At 45.8% G+C, this 23,011-nt stretch overlaps 15 non-coding genes across 15 annotated transcripts; all 15 read right to left on the reverse strand.

Annotated features, from left to right (window-relative positions):
• Positions 1–973: 973 nt before the first annotated feature.
• On the reverse strand, positions 974–1,044 carry trnag-gcc (transfer RNA glycine (anticodon GCC)). The gene has a single exon. It is a non-coding gene; the product is annotated as a tRNA-Gly (tRNA).
• A 1,404-nt stretch (positions 1,045–2,448) lies between these two features.
• trnag-gcc (transfer RNA glycine (anticodon GCC)) lies at positions 2,449–2,519 on the reverse strand. Its single transcript has one exon. It is a non-coding gene; the product is annotated as a tRNA-Gly (tRNA).
• Positions 2,520–3,925: 1,406 nt separating this feature from the next.
• trnag-gcc (transfer RNA glycine (anticodon GCC)) lies at positions 3,926–3,996 on the reverse strand. Its single transcript has one exon. It is a non-coding gene; the product is annotated as a tRNA-Gly (tRNA).
• Positions 3,997–5,400: 1,404 nt separating this feature from the next.
• On the reverse strand, positions 5,401–5,471 carry trnag-gcc (transfer RNA glycine (anticodon GCC)). The gene has a single exon. It is a non-coding gene; the product is annotated as a tRNA-Gly (tRNA).
• A 1,404-nt stretch (positions 5,472–6,875) lies between these two features.
• trnag-gcc (transfer RNA glycine (anticodon GCC)) lies at positions 6,876–6,946 on the reverse strand. Its single transcript has one exon. It is a non-coding gene; the product is annotated as a tRNA-Gly (tRNA).
• A 1,406-nt stretch (positions 6,947–8,352) lies between these two features.
• Positions 8,353–8,423, reverse strand: trnag-gcc (transfer RNA glycine (anticodon GCC)). Its single transcript has one exon. It is a non-coding gene; the product is annotated as a tRNA-Gly (tRNA).
• A 1,404-nt stretch (positions 8,424–9,827) lies between these two features.
• On the reverse strand, positions 9,828–9,898 carry trnag-gcc (transfer RNA glycine (anticodon GCC)). The gene has a single exon. It is a non-coding gene; the product is annotated as a tRNA-Gly (tRNA).
• Positions 9,899–11,302: 1,404 nt separating this feature from the next.
• Positions 11,303–11,373, reverse strand: trnag-gcc (transfer RNA glycine (anticodon GCC)). The gene has a single exon. It is a non-coding gene; the product is annotated as a tRNA-Gly (tRNA).
• Positions 11,374–12,777: 1,404 nt separating this feature from the next.
• On the reverse strand, positions 12,778–12,848 carry trnag-gcc (transfer RNA glycine (anticodon GCC)). Its single transcript has one exon. It is a non-coding gene; the product is annotated as a tRNA-Gly (tRNA).
• Positions 12,849–14,252: 1,404 nt separating this feature from the next.
• On the reverse strand, positions 14,253–14,323 carry trnag-gcc (transfer RNA glycine (anticodon GCC)). The gene has a single exon. It is a non-coding gene; the product is annotated as a tRNA-Gly (tRNA).
• A 1,404-nt stretch (positions 14,324–15,727) lies between these two features.
• trnag-gcc (transfer RNA glycine (anticodon GCC)) lies at positions 15,728–15,798 on the reverse strand. The gene has a single exon. It is a non-coding gene; the product is annotated as a tRNA-Gly (tRNA).
• A 1,404-nt stretch (positions 15,799–17,202) lies between these two features.
• Positions 17,203–17,273, reverse strand: trnag-gcc (transfer RNA glycine (anticodon GCC)). The gene has a single exon. It is a non-coding gene; the product is annotated as a tRNA-Gly (tRNA).
• Positions 17,274–18,677: 1,404 nt separating this feature from the next.
• On the reverse strand, positions 18,678–18,748 carry trnag-gcc (transfer RNA glycine (anticodon GCC)). Its single transcript has one exon. It is a non-coding gene; the product is annotated as a tRNA-Gly (tRNA).
• A 1,403-nt stretch (positions 18,749–20,151) lies between these two features.
• trnag-gcc (transfer RNA glycine (anticodon GCC)) lies at positions 20,152–20,222 on the reverse strand. Its single transcript has one exon. It is a non-coding gene; the product is annotated as a tRNA-Gly (tRNA).
• Positions 20,223–21,626: 1,404 nt separating this feature from the next.
• Positions 21,627–21,697, reverse strand: trnag-gcc (transfer RNA glycine (anticodon GCC)). Its single transcript has one exon. It is a non-coding gene; the product is annotated as a tRNA-Gly (tRNA).
• Between the last annotated feature and the right edge of the window lie 1,314 nt (positions 21,698–23,011).

The following is a 23,011-nucleotide window of genomic DNA, read 5'->3' on the forward strand; positions in this document are numbered from 1 at the left end:
CGGGAACCTTTTTACGCCATCAAACCTGTCCATTCCCGACCAAATTTTAAATGTTTCTATGAGCTCCCCTCTCATTCTTCTAAATTCCAGCGAGTATAAGCCTCGTCGATCCAGTCTTTCTTCATGTCAGTCCTGCCATCCCTGGAATCAATCTGGTGAATATTCGCTACACTCCCTCAAAAGCAAGAATGTCCTTCCTCAGATTAGATGATCATAACTGCACACAATACTCAAGGTCTGGTCTCAGCAAGGTGCTGTACAAGTCTCCATGCTCCGATACCCTAATCTCCTCGCTATGAAGGCCAGCATGACATTTGGCTTCCTTTACTGCATGCTGTACCTGTATGTATGAATGACTTCAACGACTGATGTACCAAAATACCCAGGTCTCAATACCCCTCCGCTTTTACAAATCGGTCAACATTCAGATAACATTCTACCTTCAAGGTTTTGCCACCAAAGTGGATAAACTCACACTTATCTTCATTATATGGCATCTGCCATCCACCGAATCTGTCCAATTCCGCTGCAGCCTCCTAGCAGCTCGCACTGCAACTCAGCTTGGTGTGATTTGCAAAGTTGGAGATATTACATTGATGGAATTATTGAAAATCGCCACAGCTCGAGGAAACGGTACCGCCGCTCCTTTCTGCTCCTCCTTATCAAACTGCCCGCCCAGACTTGCTCCCGCTCTTTCAACACCCGCTCATCTCTGCTGCCGTGCTGCAAACAGCCACTCCTGTGTGTTCTCGCTTTTTAAATTGCCGCTTCCCTCTGCTCGTGCTATTTGAAAAATAACTCAAATCCTTTACTCCCTCACGTTACAAGCGATCCTCACTGCTACCGCTCTTTATACCGAAGGATATCTGTGCCCCCGCTCATTTAACAGCCGCTCCTCTCTGTGTCCGCTCTTGAAACAGTCGGGGAAGTTTAATTTTTAAATACACGCTTTCTGAAATACTTCCATAAAAACTGCATTGGCCGGGAATCGAACCCGGGTCTCCCGCGTGGCAGGCGAGAATTCTACCCCTGAACCACCAATGCTCACATTACGAACACATTCAAGTTTAAAGATAGTGCAATTAGTGTTTAATTTTTGTTAATAAAAGGCGAAGAACAACAAAGCACCTCATATTCTGAAGATAGAAACATAGAAACTTAGAAAGTAGGTGCAGGAGTAGGCCATTCGTCCCTTCCAGCCAGCACCACCATTCAATATGATCATGGCTGAGCATGCAACTTCACTTCCCCTTCCTGATTTCTCTCCATGCCCCTTGATCACTTTAGCCGTAAGGGCCATATCTCACTGTGTTTTGAGTATATCTATCCAACTGGCTTCCACATCTTTCTGTGGTACAGAATTCCACAGGTTCACAATGATCTGAGTGAAGAAGATGCTCCTCGTGTCGGTCCTAAATGGTTTACACTTTATCCTTAGACAGTGACCGCTGGTACTGGGCTTCCTTTATTCGGACTGCGGGAACCTTTTTACGCCATCAAACCTGTCCATTCCCGACCAAATTTTAAATGTTTCTATGAGCTCCCCTCTCATTCTTCTAAATTCCAGCGAGTATAAGCCTCGTCGATCCAGTCTTTCTTCATGTCAGTCCTGCCATCCCTGGAATCAATCTGGTGAATATTCGCTACACTCCCTCAAAAGCAAGAATGTCCTTCCTCAGATTAGATGATCATAACTGCACACAATACTCAAGGTCTGGTCTCAGCAAGGTGCTGTACAAGTCTCCATGCTCCGATACCCTAATCTCCTCGCTATGAAGGCCAGCATGACATTTGGCTTCCTTTACTGCATGCTGTACCTGTATGTATGAATGACTTCAACGACTGATGTACCAAAATACCCAGGTCTCAATACCCCTCCGCTTTTACAAATCGGTCAACATTCAGATAACATTCTACCTTCAAGGTTTTGCCACCAAAGTGGATAAACTCACACTTATCTTCATTATATGGCATCTGCCATCCACCGAATCTGTCCAATTCCGCTGCAGCCTCCTAGCAGCTCGCACTGCAACCCAGCTTGGTGTGATTTGCAAAGTTGGAGATATTACATTGATGGAATTATTGAAAATCGCCACAGCTCGAGGAAACGGTACCGCCGCTCCTTTCTGCTCCTCCTTATTAAACTGCCGCCCAGACTTGCTCCCGCTCTTTCAACACCCGCTCATCTCTGCTGCCGTGCTGCAAACAGCCACTCCTGTGTGTTCTCGCTTTTTAAATTGCCGCTTCCCTCTGCTCGTGCTATTTGAAAAATAACTCAAATCCTTTACTCCCTCACGTTACAAGCGATCCTCACTGCTCCCGCTCTTTATACCGAAGGATATCTGTGCCCCCGCTCATTTAACAGCCGCCCCTCTCTGTGTACGCTCTTGAAACAGTCGGGAAGTTTAATTTTTAAATACACGCTTTCTGAAATACTTCCATAAACACTGCATTGGCCGGGAATCGAACCCGGGTCTCCCGCGTGGCAGGCGAGAATTCTACCCCTGAACCACCATTGCTCACGTTACGCACACATTCAAGTTTAAAGATAGTGCAATTAGTGTTTAATTTTTGTTAATAAAAGGCGAAGAACAACAAAGCACCTCATATTCTGAAGATAGAAACATAGAAACTTAGAAAGTAGGTGCAGGAGTTGGCCATTCGTCCCTTCCAGCCAGCACCACCATTCAATATGATCATGGCTGAGCATGCAACTTCACTTCCCCTTCCTGATTTCTCTCCATGCCCCTTGATCACTTTAGCCGTAAGGGCCATATCTCACTGTCTTTTGAGTATATCTATCCAACTGGCTTCCACATCTTTCTGTGGTACAGCATTCCACAGGTTCACAATGATCTGAGTGAAGAAGATGCTCCTCGTGTCGGTCCTAAATGGTTTACACTTTATCCTTAGACAGTGACCGCTGGTACTGGGCTTCCTTTATTCGGACTGCGGGAACCTTTTTACGCCATCAAACCTGTCCATTCCCGACCAAATTTTAAATGTTTCTATGAGCTCCCCTCTCATTCTTCTAAATTCCAGCGAGTATAAGCCTCGTCGATCCAGTCTTTCTTCATGTCAGTCCTGCCATCCCTGGAATCAATCTGGTGAATATTCGCTACACTCCCTCAAAAGCAAGAATGTCCTTCCTCAGATTAGATGATCATAACTGCACACAATACTCAAGGTCTGGTCTCAGCAAGGTGCTGTACAAGTCTCCATGCTCCGATACCCTAATCTCCTCGCTATGAAGGCCAGCATGACATTTGGCTTCCTTTACTGCATGCTGTACCTGTGTGTATGAATGACTTCAACGACTGATGTACCAAAATACCCAGGTCTCAATACCCCTCCGCTTTTACAAATCGGTCAACATTCAGATAACATTCTACCTTCAAGGTTTTGCCACCAAAGTGGATAAACTCACACTTATCTTCATTATATGGCATCTGCCATCCACCGAATCTGTCCAATTCCGCTGCAGCCTCCTAGCAGCTCGCACTGCAACTCAGCTTGGTGTGATTTGCAAAGTTGGAGATATTACATTGATGGAATTATTGAAAATCGCCACAGCTCGAGGAAACGGTACCGCCGCTCCTTTCTGCTCCTCCTTATCAAACTGCCCGCCCAGACTTGCTCCCGCTCTTTCAACACCCGCTCATCTCTGCTGCCGTGCTGCAAACAGCCACTCCTGTGTGTTCTCGCTTTTTAAATTGCCGCTTCCCTCTGCTCGTGCTATTTGAAAAATAACTCAAATCCTTTACTCCCTCACGTTACAAGCGATCCTCACTGCTACCGCTCTTTATACCGAAGGATATCTGTGCCCCCGCTCATTTAACAGCCGCTCCTCTCTGTGTCCGCTCTTGAAACAGTCGGGGAAGTTTAATTTTTAAATACACGCTTTCTGAAATACTTCCATAAAAACTGCATTGGCCGGGAATCGAACCCGGGTCTCCCGCGTGGCAGGCGAGAATTCTACCCCTGAACCACCAATGCTCACATTACGAACACATTCAAGTTTAAAGATAGTGCAATTAGTGTTTAATTTTTGTTAATAAAAGGCGAAGAACAACAAAGCACCTCATATTCTGAAGATAGAAACATAGAAACTTAGAAAGTAGGTGCAGGAGTAGGCCATTCGTCCCTTCCAGCCAGCACCACCATTCAATATGATCATGGCTGAGCATGCAACTTCACTTCCCCTTCCTGATTTCTCTCCATGCCCCTTGATCACTTTAGCCGTAAGGGCCATATCTCACTGTCTTTTGAGTATATCTATCCAACTGGCTTCCACATCTTTCTGTGGTACAGAATTCCACAGGTTCACAATGATCTGAGTGAAGAAGATGCTCCTCGTGTCGGTCCTAAATGGTTTACACTTTATCCTTAGACAGTGACCGCTGGTACTGGGCTTCCTTTATTCGGACTGCGGGAACCTTTTTACGCCATCAAACCTGTCCATTCCCGACCAAATTTTAAATGTTTCTATGAGCTCCCCTCTCATTCTTCTAAATTCCAGCGAGTATAAGCCTCGTCGATCCAGTCTTTCTTCATGTCAGTCCTGCCATCCCTGGAATCAATCTGGTGAATATTCGCTACACTCCCTCAAAAGCAAGAATGTCCTTCCTCAGATTAGATGATCATAACTGCACACAATACTCAAGGTCTGGTCTCAGCAAGGTGCTGTACAAGTCTCCATGCTCCGATACCCTAATCTCCTCGCTATGAAGGCCAGCATGACATTTGGCTTCCTTTACTGCATGCTGTACCTGTATGTATGAATGACTTCAACGACTGATGTACCAAAATACCCAGGTCTCAATACCCCTCCGCTTTTACAAATCGGTCAACATTCAGATAACATTCTACCTTCAAGGTTTTGCCACCAAAGTGGATAAACTCACACTTATCTTCATTATATGGCATCTGCCATCCACCGAATCTGTCCAATTCCGCTGCAGCCTCCTAGCAGCTCGCACTGCAACCCAGCTTGGTGTGATTTGCAAAGTTGGAGATATTACATTGATGGAATTATTGAAAATCGCCACAGCTCGAGGAAACGGTACCGCCGCTCCTTTCTGCTCCTCCTTATTAAACTGCCGCCCAGACTTGCTCCCGCTCTTTCAACACCCGCTCATCTCTGCTGCCGTGCTGCAAACAGCCACTCCTGTGTGTTCTCGCTTTTTAAATTGCCGCTTCCCTCTGCTCGTGCTATTTGAAAAATAACTCAAATCCTTTACTCCCTTCCGTTACAAGCGATCCTCACTGCTACCGCTCTTTATACCGAAAGATATCTGTGCCCCCGCTCATTTAACAGCCACTCCTCTCTGTGTACGCTCTTGAAACAGTCGGGAAGTTTAATATTTAAATGCACGCTTTCTGAAATACTTCCATAAACACTGCATTGGCCGGGAATCGAACCCGGGTCTCCCGCGTGGCAGGCGAGAATTCTACCCCTGAACCACCAATGCTCACATTACGAACACATTCAAGTTTAAAGATAGTGCAATTAGTGTTTAATTTTTGTTAATAAAAGGCGAAGAACAACAAAGCACCTCATATTCTGAAGATAGAAACATAGAAACTTAGAAAGTAGGTGCAGGAGTAGGCCATTCGTCCCTTCCAGCCAGCACCACCATTCAATATGATCATGGCTGAGCATGCAACTTCCCTTCCCCTTCCTGATTTCTCTCCATGCCCCTTGATCACTTTCGCCGTAAGGGCCATATCTCACTCTCTTTTGAGTATATCTATCCAACTGGCTTCCACATCTTTCTGTGGTACAGAATTCCACAGGTTCACAATGATCTGAGTGAAGAAGATGCTCCTCGTGTCGGTCCTAAATGGTTTACACTTTATCCTTAGACAGTGACCGCTGGTACTGGGCTTCCTTTATTCGGACTGCGGGAACCTTTTTACGCCATCAAACCTGTCCATTCCCGACCAAATTTTAAATGTTTCTATGAGCTCCCCTCTCATTCTTCTAAATTCCAGCGAGTATAAGCCTCGTCGATCCAGTCTTTCTTCATGTCAGTCCTGCCATCCCTGGAATCAATCTGGTGAATATTCGCTACACTCCCTCAAAAGCAAGAATGTCCTTCCTCAGATTAGATGATCATAACTGCACACAATACTCAAGGTCTGGTCTCAGCAAGGTGCTGTACAAGTCTCCATGCTCCGATACCCTAATCTCCTCGCTATGAAGGCCAGCATGACATTTGGCTTCCTTTACTGCATGCTGTACCTGTATGTATGAATGACTTCAACGACTGATGTACCAAAATACCCAGGTCTCAATACCCCTCCGCTTTTACAAATCGGTCAACATTCAGATAACATTCTACCTTCAAGGTTTTGCCACCAAAGTGGATAAACTCACACTTATCTTCATTATATGGCATCTGCCATCCACCGAATCTGTCCAATTCCGCTGCAGCCTCCTAGCAGCTCGCACTGCAACCCAGCTTGGTGTGATTTGCAAAGTTGGAGATATTACATTGATGGAATTATTGAAAATCGCCACAGCTCGAGGAAACGGTACCGCCGCTCCTTTCTGCTCCTCCTTATTAAACTGCCGCCCAGACTTGCTCCCGCTCTTTCAACACCCGCTCATCTCTGCTGCCGTGCTGCAAACAGCCACTCCTGTGTGTTCTCGCTTTTTAAATTGCCGCTTCCCTCTGCTCGTGCTATTTGAAAAATAACTCAAATCCTTTACTCCCTCACGTTACAAGCGATCCTCACTGCTCCCGCTCTTTATACCGAAGGATATCTGTGCCCCCGCTCATTTAACAGCCGCCCCTCTCTGTGTACGCTCTTGAAACAGTCGGGAAGTTTAATTTTTAAATACACGCTTTCTGAAATACTTCCATAAACACTGCATTGGCCGGGAATCGAACCCGGGTCTCCCGCGTGGCAGGCGAGAATTCTACCCCTGAACCACCAATGCTCACGTTACGCACACATTCAAGTTTAAAGATAGTGCAATTAGTGTTTAATTTTTGTTAATAAAAGGCGAAGAACAACAAAGCACCTCATATTCTGAAGATAGAAACATAGAAACTTAGAAAGTAGGTGCAGGAGTTGGCCATTCGTCCCTTCCAGCCAGCACCACCATTCAATATGATCATGGCTGAGCATGCAACTTCACTTCCCCTTCCTGATTTCTCTCCATGCCCCTTGATCACTTTAGCCGTAAGGGCCATATCTCACTGTCTTTTGAGTATATCTATCCAACTGGCTTCCACATCTTTCTGTGGTACAGCATTCCACAGGTTCACAATGATCTGAGTGAAGAAGATGCTCCTCGTGTCGGTCCTAAATGGTTTACACTTTATCCTTAGACAGTGACCGCTGGTACTGGGCTTCCTTTATTCGGACTGCGGGAACCTTTTTACGCCATCAAACCTGTCCATTCCCGACCAAATTTTAAATGTTTCTATGAGCTCCCCTCTCATTCTTCTAAATTCCAGCGAGTATAAGCCTCGTCGATCCAGTCTTTCTTCATGTCAGTCCTGCCATCCCTGGAATCAATCTGGTGAATATTCGCTACACTCCCTCAAAAGCAAGAATGTCCTTCCTCAGATTAGATGATCATAACTGCACACAATACTCAAGGTCTGGTCTCAGCAAGGTGCTGTACAAGTCTCCATGCTCCGATACCCTAATCTCCTCGCTATGAAGGCCAGCATGACATTTGGCTTCCTTTACTGCATGCTGTACCTGTATGTATGAATGACTTCAACGACTGATGTACCAAAATACCCAGGTCTCAATACCCCTCCGCTTTTACAAATCGGTCAACATTCAGATAACATTCTACCTTCAAGGTTTTGCCACCAAAGTGGATAAACTCACACTTATCTTCATTATATGGCATCTGCCATCCACCGAATCTGTCCAATTCCGCTGCAGCCTCCTAGCAGCTCGCACTGCAACTCAGCTTGGTGTGATTTGCAAAGTTGGAGATATTACATTGATGGAATTATTGAAAATCGCCACAGCTCGAGGAAACGGTACCGCCGCTCCTTTCTGCTCCTCCTTATCAAACTGCCCGCCCAGACTTGCTCCCGCTCTTTCAACACCCGCTCATCTCTGCTGCCGTGCTGCAAACAGCCACTCCTGTGTGTTCTCGCTTTTTAAATTGCCGCTTCCCTCTGCTCGTGCTATTTGAAAAATAACTCAAATCCTTTACTCCCTCACGTTACAAGCGATCCTCACTGCTACCGCTCTTTATACCGAAGGATATCTGTGCCCCCGCTCATTTAACAGCCGCTCCTCTCTGTGTCCGCTCTTGAAACAGTCGGGGAAGTTTAATTTTTAAATACACGCTTTCTGAAATACTTCCATAAAAACTGCATTGGCCGGGAATCGAACCCGGGTCTCCCGCGTGGCAGGCGAGAATTCTACCCCTGAACCACCAATGCTCACATTACGAACACATTCAAGTTTAAAGATAGTGCAATTAGTGTTTAATTTTTGTTAATAAAAGGCGAAGAACAACAAAGCACCTCATATTCTGAAGATAGAAACATAGAAACTTAGAAAGTAGGTGCAGGAGTAGGCCATTCGTCCCTTCCAGCCAGCACCACCATTCAATATGATCATGGCTGAGCATGCAACTTCACTTCCCCTTCCTGATTTCTCTCCATGCCCCTTGATCACTTTAGCCGTAAGGGCCATATCTCACTGTCTTTTGAGTATATCTATCCAACTGGCTTCCACATCTTTCTGTGGTACAGAATTCCACAGGTTCACAATGATCTGAGTGAAGAAGATGCTCCTCGTGTCGGTCCTAAATGGCTTACACTTTATCCTTAGACAGTGACCGCTGGTACTGGGCTTCCTTTATTCGGACTGCGGGAACCTTTTTACGCCATCAAACCTGTCCATTCCCGACCAAATTTTAAATGTTTCTATGAGCTCCCCTCTCATTCTTCTAAATTCCAGCGAGTACAAGCCTCGTCGATCCAGTCTTTCTTCATGTCAGTCCTGCCATCCCTGGAATCAATCTGGTGAATATTCGCTACACTCCCTCAAAAGCAAGAATGCCCTTCCTCAGATTAGATGATCATAACTGCACACAATACTCAAGGTCTGGTCTCAGCAAGGTGCTGTACAAGTCTCCATGCTCCGATACCCTAATCTCCTCGCTATGAAGGCCAGCATGACATTTGGCTTCCTTTACTGCATGCTGTACCTGTATGTATGAATGACTTCAACGACTGATGTACCAAAATACCCAGGTCTCAATACCCCTCCGCTTTTACAAATCGGTCAACATTCAGATAACATTCTACCTTCAAGGTTTTGCCACCAAAGTGGATAAACTCACACTTATCTTCATTATATGGCATCTGCCATCCACCGAATCTGTCCAATTCCGCTGCAGCCTCCTAGCAGCTCGCACTGCAACCCAGCTTGGTGTGATTTGCAAAGTTGGAGATATTACATTGATGGAATTATTGAAAATCGCCACAGCTCGAGGAAACGGTACCGCCGCTCCTTTCTGCTCCTCCTTATTAAACTGCCGCCCAGACTTGCTCCCGCTCTTTCAACACCCGCTCATCTCTGCTGCCGTGCTGCAAACAGCCACTCCTGTGTGTTCTCGCTTTTTAAATTGCCGCTTCCCTCTGCTCGTGCTATTTGAAAAATAACTCAAATCCTTTACTCCCTCACGTTACAAGCGATCCTCACTGCTCCCGCTCTTTATACCGAAGGATATCTGTGACCCCGCTCATTTAACAGCCGCCCCTCTCTGTGCACGCTCTTGAAACAGTCGGGAAGTTTAATTTTTAAATGCACGCTTTCTGAAATACTTCCATAAACACTGCATTGGCCGGGAATCGAACCCGGGTCTCCCGCGTGGCAGGCGAGAATTCTACCCCTGAACCACCAATGCTCACATTACGAACACATTCAAGTTTAAAGATAGTGCAATTAGTGTTTAATTTTTGTTAATAAAAGGCGAAGAACAACAAAGCACCTCATATTCTGAAGATAGAAACATAGAAACTTAGAAAGTAGGTGCAGGAGTAGGCCATTCGTCCCTTCCAGCCAGCACCACCATTCAATATGATCATGGCTGAGCATGCAACTTCCCTTCCCCTTCCTGATTTCTCTCCATGCCCCTTGATCACTTTCGCCGTAAGGGCCATATCTCACTCTCTTTTGAGTATATCTATCCAACTGGCTTCCACATCTTTCTGTGGTACAGAATTCCACAGGTTCACAATGATCTGAGTGAAGAAGATGCTCCTCGTGTCGGTCCTAAATGGTTTACACTTTATCCTTAGACAGTGACCGCTGGTACTGGGCTTCCTTTATTCGGACTGCGGGAACCTTTTTACGCCATCAAACCTGTCCATTCCCGACCAAATTTTAAATGTTTCTATGAGCTCCCCTCTCATTCTTCTAAATTCCAGCGAGTATAAGCCTCGTCGATCCAGTCTTTCTTCATGTCAGTCCTGCCATCCCTGGAATCAATCTGGTGAATATTCGCTACACTCCCTCAAAAGCAAGAATGTCCTTCCTCAGATTAGATGATCATAACTGCACACAATACTCAAGGTCTGGTCTCAGCAAGGTGCTGTACAAGTCTCCATGCTCCGATACCCTAATCTCCTCGCTATGAAGGCCAGCATGACATTTGGCTTCCTTTACTGCATGCTGTACCTGTATGTATGAATGACTTCAACGACTGATGTACCAAAATACCCAGGTCTCAATACCCCTCCGCTTTTACAAATCGGTCAACATTCAGATAACATTCTACCTTCAAGGTTTTGCCACCAAAGTGGATAAACTCACACTTATCTTCATTATATGGCATCTGCCATCCACCGAATCTGTCCAATTCCGCTGCAGCCTCCTAGCAGCTCGCACTGCAACCCAGCTTGGTGTGATTTGCAAAGTTGGAGATATTACATTGATGGAATTATTGAAAATCGCCACAGCTCGAGGAAACGGTACCGCCGCTCCTTTCTGCTCCTCCTTATTAAACTGCCGCCCAGACTTGCTCCCGCTCTTTCAACACCCGCTCATCTCTGCTGCCGTGCTGCAAACAGCCACTCCTGTGTGTTCTCGCTTTTTAAATTGCCGCTTCCCTCTGCTCGTGCTATTTGAAAAATAACTCAAATCCTTTACTCCCTTCCGTTACAAGCGATCCTCACTACTACCGCTCTTTATACCAAAAGATATCTGTGCCCCCGCTCATTTAACAGCCACTCCTCTCTGTGTACGCTCTTGAAACAGTCGGGAAGTTTAATGTTTAAATACACGCTTTCTGAAATACTTCCATAAACACTGCATTGGCCGGGAATCGAACCCGGGTCTCCCGCGTGGCAGGCGAGAATTCTACCCCTGAACCACCAATGCTCACGTTACGAACACATTCAAGTTTAAAGATAGTGCAATTAGTGTTTAATTTTTGTTAATAAAAGGCGAAGAACAACAAAGCACCTCATATTCTGAAGATAGAAACATAGAAACTTAGAAAGTAGGTGCAGGAGTAGGCCATTCGTCCCTTCCAGCCAGCACCACCATTCAATATGATCATGGCTGAGCATGCAACTTCACTTCCCCTTCCTGATTTCTCTCCATGCCCCTTGATCACTTTAGCCGTAAGGGCCATATCTCACTGTCTTTTGAGTATATCTATCCAACTGGCTTCCACATCTTTCTGTGGTACAGAATTCCACAGGTTCACAATGATCTGAGTGAAGAAGATGCTCCTCGTGTCGGTCCTAAATGGCTTACACTTTATCCTTAGACAGTGACCGCTGGTACTGGGCTTCCTTTATTCGGACTGCGGGAACCTTTTTACGCCATCAAACCTGTCCATTCCCGACCAAATTTTAAATGTTTCTATGAGCTCCCCTCTCATTCTTCTAAATTCCAGCGAGTACAAGCCTCGTCGATCCAGTCTTTCTTCATGTCAGTCCTGCCATCCCTGGAATCAATCTGGTGAATATTCGCTACACTCCCTCAAAAGCAAGAATGTCCTTCCTCAGATTAGATGATCATAACTGCACACAATACTCAAGGTCTGGTCTCAGCAAGGTGCTGTACAAGTCTCCATGCTCCGATACCCTAATCTCCTCGCTATGAAGGCCAGCATGACATTTGGCTTCCTTTACTGCATGCTGTACCTGTATGTATGAATGACTTCAACGACTGATGTACCAAAATACCCAGGTCTCAATACCCCTCCGCTTTTACAAATCGGTCAACATTCAGATAACATTCTACCTTCAAGGTTTTGCCACCAAAGTGGATAAACTCACACTTATCTTCATTATATGGCATCTGCCATCCACCGAATCTGTCCAATTCCGCTGCAGCCTCCTAGCAGCTCGCACTGCAACCCAGCTTGGTGTGATTTGCAAAGTTGGAGATATTACATTGATGGAATTATTGAAAATCGCCACAGCTCGAGGAAACGGTACCGCCGCTCCTTTCTGCTCCTCCTTATTAAACTGCCGCCCAGACTTACTCCCGCTCTTTCAACACCCGCTCATCTCTGCTGCCGTGCTGCAAACAGCCACTCCTGTGTGTTCTCGCTTTTTAAATTGCCGCTTCCCTCTGCTCGTGCTATTTGAAAAATAACTCAAATCCTTTACTCCCTCACGTTACAAGCGATCCTCACTGCTCCCGCTCTTTATACCGAAGGATATCTGTGCCCCCGCTCATTTAACAGCCGCTCCTCTCTGTGAACGCTCTTGAAACAGTCGGGAAGTTTAATTTTTAAATGCACGCTTTCTGAAATACTTCCATAAACACTGCATTGGCCGGGAATCGAACCCGGGTCTCCCGCGTGGCAGGCGAGAATTCTACCCCTGAACCACCTATGCTCACATTACGAACACATTCAAATTTAAAGATAGTGCAATTAGTGTTTAATTTTTGTTAATAAAAGGCGAAGAACAACAAAGCACCTCAGATTCTGAAGATAGAAACATAGAAACTTAGAAAGTAGGTGCAGGAGTTGGCCATTCGTCCCTTCCAGCCAGCACCACCATTCAATATGATCATGGCTGAGCATGCAACTTCACTTCCCCTTCCTGATTTCTCTCCATGCCCCTTGATCACTTTAGCCGTAAGGGCCATATCTCACTGTCTTTTGAGTATATCTATCCAACTGGCTTCCACATCTTTCTGTGGTACAGAATTCCACAGGTTCACAATGATCTGAGTGAAGAAGATGCTCCTCGTGTCGGTCCTAAATGGTTTACACTTTATCCTTAGGCAGTGACCGCTGGTACTGGGCTTCCTTTATTCGGACTGCGGGAACCTTTTTACGCCATCAAACCTGTCCATTCCCGACCAAATTTTAAATGTTCCTATGAGCTCCCCTCTCATTCTTCTAAATTCCAGCGAGTATAAGCCTCGTCGATCCAGTCTTTCTTCATGTCAGTCCTGCCATCCCTGGAATCAATCTGGTGAATATTCGCTACACTCCCTCAAAAGCAAGAATGTCCTTCCTCAGATTAGATGATCATAACTGCACACAATACTCAAGGTCTGGTCTCAGCAAGGTGCTGTACAAGTCTCCATGCTCCGATACCCTAATCTCCTCGCTATGAAGGCCAGCATGACATTTGGCTTCCTTTACTGCATGCTGTACCTGTATGTGTGAATGACTTCAACGACTGATGTACCAAAATACCCAGGTCTCAATACCCCTCCGCTTTTACAAATCGGTCAACATTCAGATAGCATTCTACCTTCAAGGTTTTGCCACCAACGTGGACAAACTCACACTTATTTTCATTATATGGCATCTGCCATCCACCGAATCTGTCCAATTCCGCTGCAGCCTCCTAGCAGCTCGCACTGCAACCCAGTTTGGTGTGATTTGCAAAGTTGGAGATATTACATTGATGGAATTATTGAAAATCGCCACAGCTCGAGGAAACGGTACCGCCGCTCCTTTCTGCTCCTCCTTATTAAACTGCCGCCCAGACTTGCTCCCGCTCTTTCAACACCCGCTCATCTCTGCTGCCGTGCTGCAAACAGCCACTCCTGTGTGTTCTCGCTTTTTAAATTGCCGCTTCCCTCTGCTCGTGCTATTTGAAAAATAACTCAAATCCTTTGCTCCCTCACGTTACAAGCGATCCTCACTGCTCCCGCTCTTTGTACCGAAGGATATCTGTGCCCCCGCTCATTTAACAGCCGCTCCTCTCTGTGTGCGCTCTTGAAACAGTCGGGAAGTTCAATTTTTAAATACACGCTTTCTGAAATACTTCCATAAACACTGCATTGGCCGGGAATCGAACCCGGGTCTCCCGCGTGGCAGGCGAGAATTCTACCCCTGAACCACCAATGCTCACATTACGAACACATTCAAGTTTAAAGATAGTGCAATTAGTGTTTAATTTTTGTTAATAAGTGGCGAAGAACAACAAAGCACCTCATATTCTGAAGATAGAAACATAGAAACTTAGAAAGTAGGTGCAGGAGTAGGCCATTCGTCCCTTCCAGCCAGCACCACCATTCAATATGATCATGGCTGAGCATGCAACTTCACTTCCCCTTCCTGATTTCTCTCCATGCCCCTTGATCACTTTAGCCGTAAGGGCCATATCTCACTGTCTTTTGAGTATATCTATCCAACTGGCTTCCACATCTTTCTGTGGTACAGAATTCCACAGGTTCACAATGATCTGAGTGAAGAAGATGCTCCTCGTGTCGGTCCTAAATGGTTTACACTTTATCCTTAGACAGTGACCGCTGGTACTGGGCTTCCTTTATTCGGACTGCGGGAACCTTTTTACGCCATCAAACCTGTCCATTCCCGACCAAATTTTAAATGTTTCTATGAGCTCCCCTCTCATTCTTCTAAATTCCAGCGAGTATAAGCCTCGTCGATCCAGTCTTTCTTCATGTCAGTCCTGCCATCCCTGGAATCAATCTGGTGAATATTCGCTACACTCCCTCAAAAGCAAGAATGTCCTTCCTCAGATTAGATGATCATAACTGCACACAATACTCAAGGTCTGGTCTCAGCAAGGTGCTGTACAAGTCTCCATGCTCCGATACCCTAATCTCCTCGCTATGAAGGCCAGCATGACATTTGGCTTCCTTTACTGCATGCTGTACCTGTATGTATGAATGACTTCAACGACTGATGTACCAAAATACCCAGGTCTCAATACCCCTCCGCTTTTACAAATCGGTCAACATTCAGATAACATTCTACCTTCAAGGTTTTGCCACCAAAGTGGATAAACTCACACTTATCTTCATTATATGGCATCTGCCATCCACCGAATCTGTCCAATTCCGCTGCAGCCTCCTAGCAGCTCGCACTGCAACCCAGCTTGGTGTGATTTGCAAAGTTGGAGATATTACATTGATGGAATTATTGAAAATCGCCACAGCTCGAGGAAACGGTACCGCCGCTCCTTTCTGCTCCTCCTTATTAAACTGCCGCCCAGACTTGCTCCCGCTCTTTCAACACCCGCTCATCTCTGCTGCCGTGCTGCAAACAGCCACTCCTGTGTGTTCTCGCTTTTTAAATTGCCGCTTCCCTCTGCTCGTGCTATTTGAAAAATAACTCAAATCCTTTGCTCCCTCACGTTACAAGCGATCCTCACTGCTCCCGCTCTTTGTACCGAAGGATATCTGTGCCCCCGCTCATTTAACAGCCGCTCCTCTCTGTGTGCGCTCTTGAAACAGTCGGGAAGTTCAATTTTTAAATACACGCTTTCTGAAATACTTCCATAAACACTGCATTGGCCGGGAATCGAACCCGGGTCTCCCGCGTGGCAGGCGAGAATTCTACCCCTGAACCACCAATGCTCACGTTACGAACGCATTCTAGTTTAAAGATAGTGCAATTAGTGTTTAATTTTTGTTAATAAGTGGCGAAGAACAACAAAGCACCTCATATTCTGAAGATAGAAACATAGAAACTTAGAAAGTAGGTGCAGGAGTAGGCCATTCGTCCCTTCCAGCCAGCACCACCATTCAATATGATCATGGCTGAGCATGCAACTTCACTTCCCCTTCCTGATTTCTCTCCATGCCCCTTGATCACTTTAGCCGTAAGGGCCATATCTCACTGTCTTTTGAGTATATCTATCCAACTGGCTTCCACATCTTTCTGTGGTACAGAATTCCACAGGTTCACAATGATCTGAGTGAAGAAGATGCTCCTCGTGTCGGTCCTAAATGGTTTACACTTTATCCTTAGACAGTGACCGCTGGTACTGGGCTTCCTTTATTCGGACTGCGGGAACCTTTTTACGCCATCAAACCTGTCCATTCCCGACCAAATTTTAAATGTTTCTATGAGCTCCCCTCTCATTCTTCTAAATTCCAGCGAGTATAAGCCTCGTCGATCCAGTCTTTCTTCATGTCAGTCCTGCCATCCCTGGAATCAATCTGGTGAATATTCGCTACACTCCCTCAAAAGCAAGAATGTCCTTCCTCAGATTAGATGATCATAACTGCACACAATACTCAAGGTCTGGTCTCAGCAAGGTGCTGTACAAGTCTCCATGCTCCGATACCCTAATCTCCTCGCTATGAAGGCCAGCATGACATTTGGCTTCCTTTACTGCATGCTGTACCTGTATGTATGAATGACTTCAACGACTGATGTACCAAAATACCCAGGTCTCAATATCCCTCCGCTTTTACAAATCGGTCAACATTCAGATAACATTCTACCTTCAAGGTTTTGCCACCAAAGTGGATAAACTCACACTTATCTTCATTATATGGCATCTGCCATCCACCGAATCTGTCCAATTCCGCTGCAGCCTCCTAGCAGCTCGCACTGCAACCCAGCTTGGTGTGATTTGCAAAGTTGGAGATATTACATTGATGGAATTATTGAAAATCGCCACAGCTCGAGGAAACGGTACCGCCGCTCCTTTCTGCTCCTCCTTATTAAACTGCCGCCCAGACTTGCTCCCGCTCTTTCAACACCCGCTCATCTCTGCTGCCGTGCTGCAAACAGCCACTCCTGTGTGTTCTCGCTTTTTAAATTGCTGCTTCCCTCTGCTCGTGCTATTTGAAAAATAACTCAAATCCTTTACTCCCTCACGTTGCAAGCGATCCTCACTGCTCCCGCTCTTTATACCGAAGGATATCTGTGCCCCCGCTCATTTAACAGCCGCTCCTCTCTGTGTGCGCTCTTGAAACAGTCGGGAAGTTTAATTTTTAAATACACGCTTTCTGAAATACTTCCATAAACACTGCATTGGCCGGGAATCGAAACCGGGTCTCCCGCGTGGCAGGCGAGAATTCTACCCCTGAACCACCAATGCTCACATTACGAACACATTCAAGTTTAAAGATAGTGCAATTAGTGTTTAATTTTTGTTAATAAAAGGCGAAGAACAACAAAGCACCTCATATTCTGAAGATAGAAACATAGAAACTTAGAAAGTAGGTGCAGGAGTAGGCCATTCATCCCTTCCAGCCAGCACCACCATTCAATATGATCATGGCTGAGCATGCAACTTCACTTCCCCTTCCTGATTTCTCTCCATGCCCCTTGATCACTTTAGCCGTAAGGGCCATATCTCACTGTCTTTTGAGTATATCTATCCAACTGGCTTCCACATCTTTCTGTGGTACAGAATTCCACAGGTTCACAATGATCTGAGTGAAGAAGATGCTCCTCGTGTCGGTCCGAAATGGTTTACACTTTATCCTTAGACAGTGACCGCTGGTACTGGGCTTCCTTTATTCGGACTGCGGGAACCTTTTTACGCCATCAAACCTGTCCATTCCCGACCAAATTGTAAATGTTTCTATGAGCTCCCCTCTCATTCTTCTAAATTCCAGCGAGTATAAGCCTCGTCGATCCAGTCTTTCTTCATGTCAGTCCTGCCATCCCTGGAATCAATCTGGTGAATATTCGCTACACTCCCTCAAAAGCAAGAATGTCCTTCCTCAGATTAGATGATCATAACTGCACACAATACTCAAGGTCTGGTCTCAGCAAGGTGCTGTACAAGTCTCCATGCTCCGATACCCTAATCTCCTCGCTATGAAGGCCAGCATGACATTTGGCTTCCTTTACTGCATGCTGTACCTGTATGTGTGAATGACTTCAACGACTGATGTACCAAAATACCCAGGTCTCAATACCCCTCCGCTTTTACAAATCGGTCAACATTCAGATAACATTCTACCTTCAAGGTTTTGCCACCAAAGTGGATAAACTCACACTTATCTTCATTATATGGCATCTGCCATCCACCGAATCTGTCCAATTCCGCTGCAGCCTCCTAGCAGCTCGCACTGCAACCCAGCTTGGTGTGATTTGCAAAGTTGGAGATATTACATTGATGGAATTATTGAAAATCGCCACAGCTCGAGGAAACGGTACCGCCGCTCCTTTCTGCTCCTCCTTATTAAACTGCCGCCCAGACTTGCTCCCGCTCTTTCAACACCCGCTCATCTCTGCTGCCGTGCTGCAAACAGCCACTCCTGTGTGTTCTCGCTTTTTAAATTGCCGCTTCCCTCTGCTCGTGCTATTTGAAAAATAACTCAAATCCTTTACTCCCTCACGTTACAAGCGATCCTCACTGCTCCCGCTCTTTGTACCGAAGGATATCTGTGCCCCCGCTCATTTAACAGCCGCTCCCCTCTGTGTACGCTCTTGAAACAGTCGGGAAGTTTAATTTTTAAATGCACGCTTTCTGAAATACTTCCATAAACACTGCATTGGCCGGGAATCGAAACCGGGTCTCCCGCGTGGCAGGCGAGAATTCTACCCCTGAACCACCAATGCTCACATTACGAACACATTCAAGTTTAAAGATAGTGCAGTTAGTGTTTAATTTTTGTTAATAAAAGGCGAAGAACAACAAAGCACCTCATATTCTGAAGATAGAAACATAGAAACTTAGAAAGTAGGTGCAGGAGTAGGCCATTCGTCCCTTCCAGCCAGCACCACCATTCAATATGATCATGGCTGAGCATGCAACTTCACTTCCCCTTCCTGATTTCTCTCCATGCCCCTTGATCACTTTAGCCGTAAGGGCCATATCTCACTGTCTTTTGAGTATATCTATCCAACTGGCTTCCACATCTTTCTGTGGTACAGAATTCCACAGGTTCACAATGATCTGAGTGAAGAAGATGCTCCTCGTGTCGGTCCTAAATGGTTTACACTTTATCCTTAGACAGTGACCGCTGGTACTGGGCTTCCTTTATTCGGACTGCGGGAACCTTTTTACGCCATCAAACCTGTCCATTCCCGACCAAATTTTAAATGTTTCTATGAGCTCCCCTCTCATTCTTCTAAATTCCAGCGAGTATAAGCCTCGTCGATCCAGTCTTTCTTCATGTCAGTCCTGCCATCCCTGGAATCAATCTGGTGAATATTCGCTACACTCCCTCAAAAGCAAGAATGTCCTTCCTCAGATTAGATGATCATAACTGCACACAATACTCAAGGTCTGGTCTCAGCAAGGTGCTGTACAAGTCTCCATGCTCCGATACCCTAATCTCCTCGCTATGAAGGCCAGCATGACATTTGGCTTCCTTTACTGCATGCTGTACCTGTATGTATGAATGACTTCAACGACTGATGTACCAAAATACCCAGGTCTCAATACCCCTCCGCTTTTACAAATCGGTCAACATTCAGATAACATTCTACCTTCAAGGTTTTGCCACCAAAGTGGATAAACTCACACTTATCTTCATTATATGGCATCTGCCATCCACCGAATCTGTCCAATTCCGCTGCAGCCTCCTAGCAGCTCGCACTGCAACCCAGCTTGTGTGATTTGCAAAGTTGGAGATATTACATTGATGGAATTATTGAAAATCGCCACAGCTCGAGGAAACGGTACCGCCGCTCCTTTCTGCTCCTCCTTATTAAACTGCCGCCCAGACTTGCTCCCGCTCTTTCAACACCCGCTCATCTCTGCTGCCGTGCTGCAAACAGCCACTCCTGTGTGTTCTCGCTTTTTAAATTGCTGCTTCCCTCTGCTCGTGCTATTTGAAAAATAACTCAAATCCTTTGCTCCCTCACGTTACAAGCGATCCTCACTGCTCCCGCTCTTTGTACCGAAGGATATCTGTGCCCCCGCTCATTTAACAGCCGCTCCTCTCTGTGTGCGCTCTTGAAACAGTCGGGAAGTTTAATTTTTAAATACACGCTTTCTGAAATACTTCCATAAACACTGCATTGGCCGGGAATCGAAACCGGGTCTCCCGCGTGGCAGGCGAGAATTCTACCCCTGAACCACCAATGCTCACATTACGAACACATTCAAGTTTAAAGATAGTGCAATTAGTGTTTAATTTTTGTTAATAAAAGGCGAAGAACAACAAAGCACCTCATATTCTGAAGATAGAAACATAGAAACTTAGAAAGTAGGTGCAGGAGTAGGCCATTCATCCCTTCCAGCCAGCACCACCATTCAATATGATCATGGCTGAGCATGCAACTTCACTTCCCCTTCCTGATTTCTCTCCATGCCCCTTGATCACTTTAGCCGTAAGGGCCATATCTCACTGTCTTTTGAGTATATCTATCCAACTGGCTTCCACATCTTTCTGTGGTACAGAATTCCACAGGTTCACAATGATCTGAGTGAAGAAGATGCTCCTCGTGTCGGTCCGAAATGGTTTACACTTTATCCTTAGACAGTGACCGCTGGTACTGGGCTTCCTTTATTCGGACTGCGGGAACCTTTTTACGCCATCAAACCTGTCCATTCCCGACCAAATTGTAAATGTTTCTATGAGCTCCCCTCTCATTCTTCTAAATTCCAGCGAGTATAAGCCTCGTCGATCCAGTCTTTCTTCATGTCAGTCCTGCCATCCCTGGAATCAATCTGGTGAATATTCGCTACACTCCCTCAAAAGCAAGAATGTCCTTCCTCAGATTAGATGATCATAACTGCACACAATACTCAAGGTCTGGTCTCAGCAAGGTGCTGTACAAGTCTCCATGCTCCGATACCCTAATCTCCTCGCTATGAAGGCCAGCATGACATTTGGCTTCCTTTACTGCATGCTGTACCTGTATGTGTGAATGACTTCAACGACTGATGTACCAAAATACCCAGGTCTCAATACCCCTCCGCTTTTACAAATCGGTCAACATTCAGATAACATTCTACCTTCAAGGTTTTGCCACCAAAGTGGATAAACTCACACTTATCTTCATTATATGGCATCTGCCATCCACCGAATCTGTCCAATTCCGCTGCAGCCTCCTAGCAGCTCGCACTGCAACCCAGCTTGGTGTGATTTGCAAAGTTGGAGATATTACATTGATGGAATTATTGAAAATCGCCACAGCTCGAGGAAACGGTACCGCCGCTCCTTTCTGCTCCTCCTTATTAAACTGCCGCCCAGACTTGCTCCCGCTCTTTCAACACCCGCTCATCTCTGCTGCCGTGCTGCAAACAGCCACTCCTGTGTGTTCTCGCTTTTTAAATTGCCGCTTCCCTCTGCTCGTGCTATTTGAAAAATAACTCAAATCCTTTACTCCCTCACGTTACAAGCGATCCTCACTGCTCCCGCTCTTTGTACCGAAGGATATCTGTGCCCCCGCTCATTTAACAGCCGCTCCCCTCTGTGTACGCTCTTGAAACAGTCGGGAAGTTTAATTTTTAAATGCACGCTTTCTGAAATACTTCCATAAACACTGCATTGGCCGGGAATCGAACCCGGGTCTCCCGCGTGGCAGGCGAGAATTCTACCCCTGAACCACCAATGCTCACATTACGAACACATTCAAGTTTAAAGATAGTGCAGTTAGTGTTTAATTTTTGTTAATAAAAGGCGAAGAACAACAAAGCACCTCATATTCTGAAGATAGAAACATAGAAACTTAGAAAGTAGGTGCAGGAGTAGGCCATTCGTCCCTTCCAGCCAGCACCACCATTCAATATGATCATGGCTGAGCATGCAACTTCACTTCCCCTTCCTGATTTCTCTCCATGCCCCTTGATCACTTTAGCCGTAAGGGCCATATCTCACTGTCTTTTGAGTATATCTATCCAACTGGCTTCCACATCTTTCTGTGGTACAGAATTCCACAGGTTCACAATGATCTGAGTGAAGAAGATGCTCCTCGTGTCGGTCCTAAATGGTTTACACTTTATCCTTAGACAGTGACCGCTGGTACTGGGCTTCCTTTATTCGGACTGCGGGAACCTTTTTACGCCATCAAACCTGTCCATTCCCGACCAAATTTTAAATGTTTCTATGAGCTCCCCTCTCATTCTTCTAAATTCCAGCGAGTATAAGCCTCGTCGATCCAGTCTTTCTTCATGTCAGTCCTGCCATCCCTGGAATCAATCTGGTGAATATTCGCTACACTCCCTCAAAAGCAAGAATGTCCTTCCTCAGATTAGATGATCATAACTGCACACAATACTCAAGGTCTGGTCTCAGCAAGGTGCTGTACAAGTCTCCATGCTCCGATACCCTAATCTCCTCGCTATGAAGGCCAGCATGACATTTGGCTTCCTTTACTGCATGCTGTACCTGTATGTATGAATGACTTCAACGACTGATGTACCAAAATACCCAGGTCTCAATACCCCTCCGCTTTTACAAATCGGTCAACATTCAGATAACATTCTACCTTCAAGGTTTTGCCACCAAAGTGGATAAACTCACACTTATCTTCATTATATGGCATCTGCCATCCACCGAATCTGTCCAATTCCGCTGCAGCCTCCTAGCAGCTCGCACTGCAACCCAGCTTGTGTGATTTGCAAAGTTGGAGATATTACATTGATGGAATTATTGAAAATCGCCACAGCTCGAGGAAACGGTACCGCCGCTCCTTTCTGCTCCTCCTTATTAAACTGCCGCCCAGACTTGCTCCCGCTCTTTCAACACCCGCTCATCTCTGCTGCCGTGCTGCAAACAGCCACTCCTGTGTGTTCTCGCTTTTTAAATTGCTGCTTCCCTCTGCTCGTGCTATTTGAAAAATAACTCAAATCCTTTACTCCCTCACGTTGCAAGCGATCCTCACTGCTCCCGCTCTTCATACCGAAGGATATCTGTGCCCCCGCTCATT

Source organism: Pristiophorus japonicus, unplaced genomic scaffold, assembly GCF_044704955.1.
Source record: "Pristiophorus japonicus isolate sPriJap1 unplaced genomic scaffold, sPriJap1.hap1 HAP1_SCAFFOLD_270, whole genome shotgun sequence".
NCBI lineage: Eukaryota > Metazoa > Chordata > Chondrichthyes > Pristiophoridae > Pristiophorus > Pristiophorus japonicus.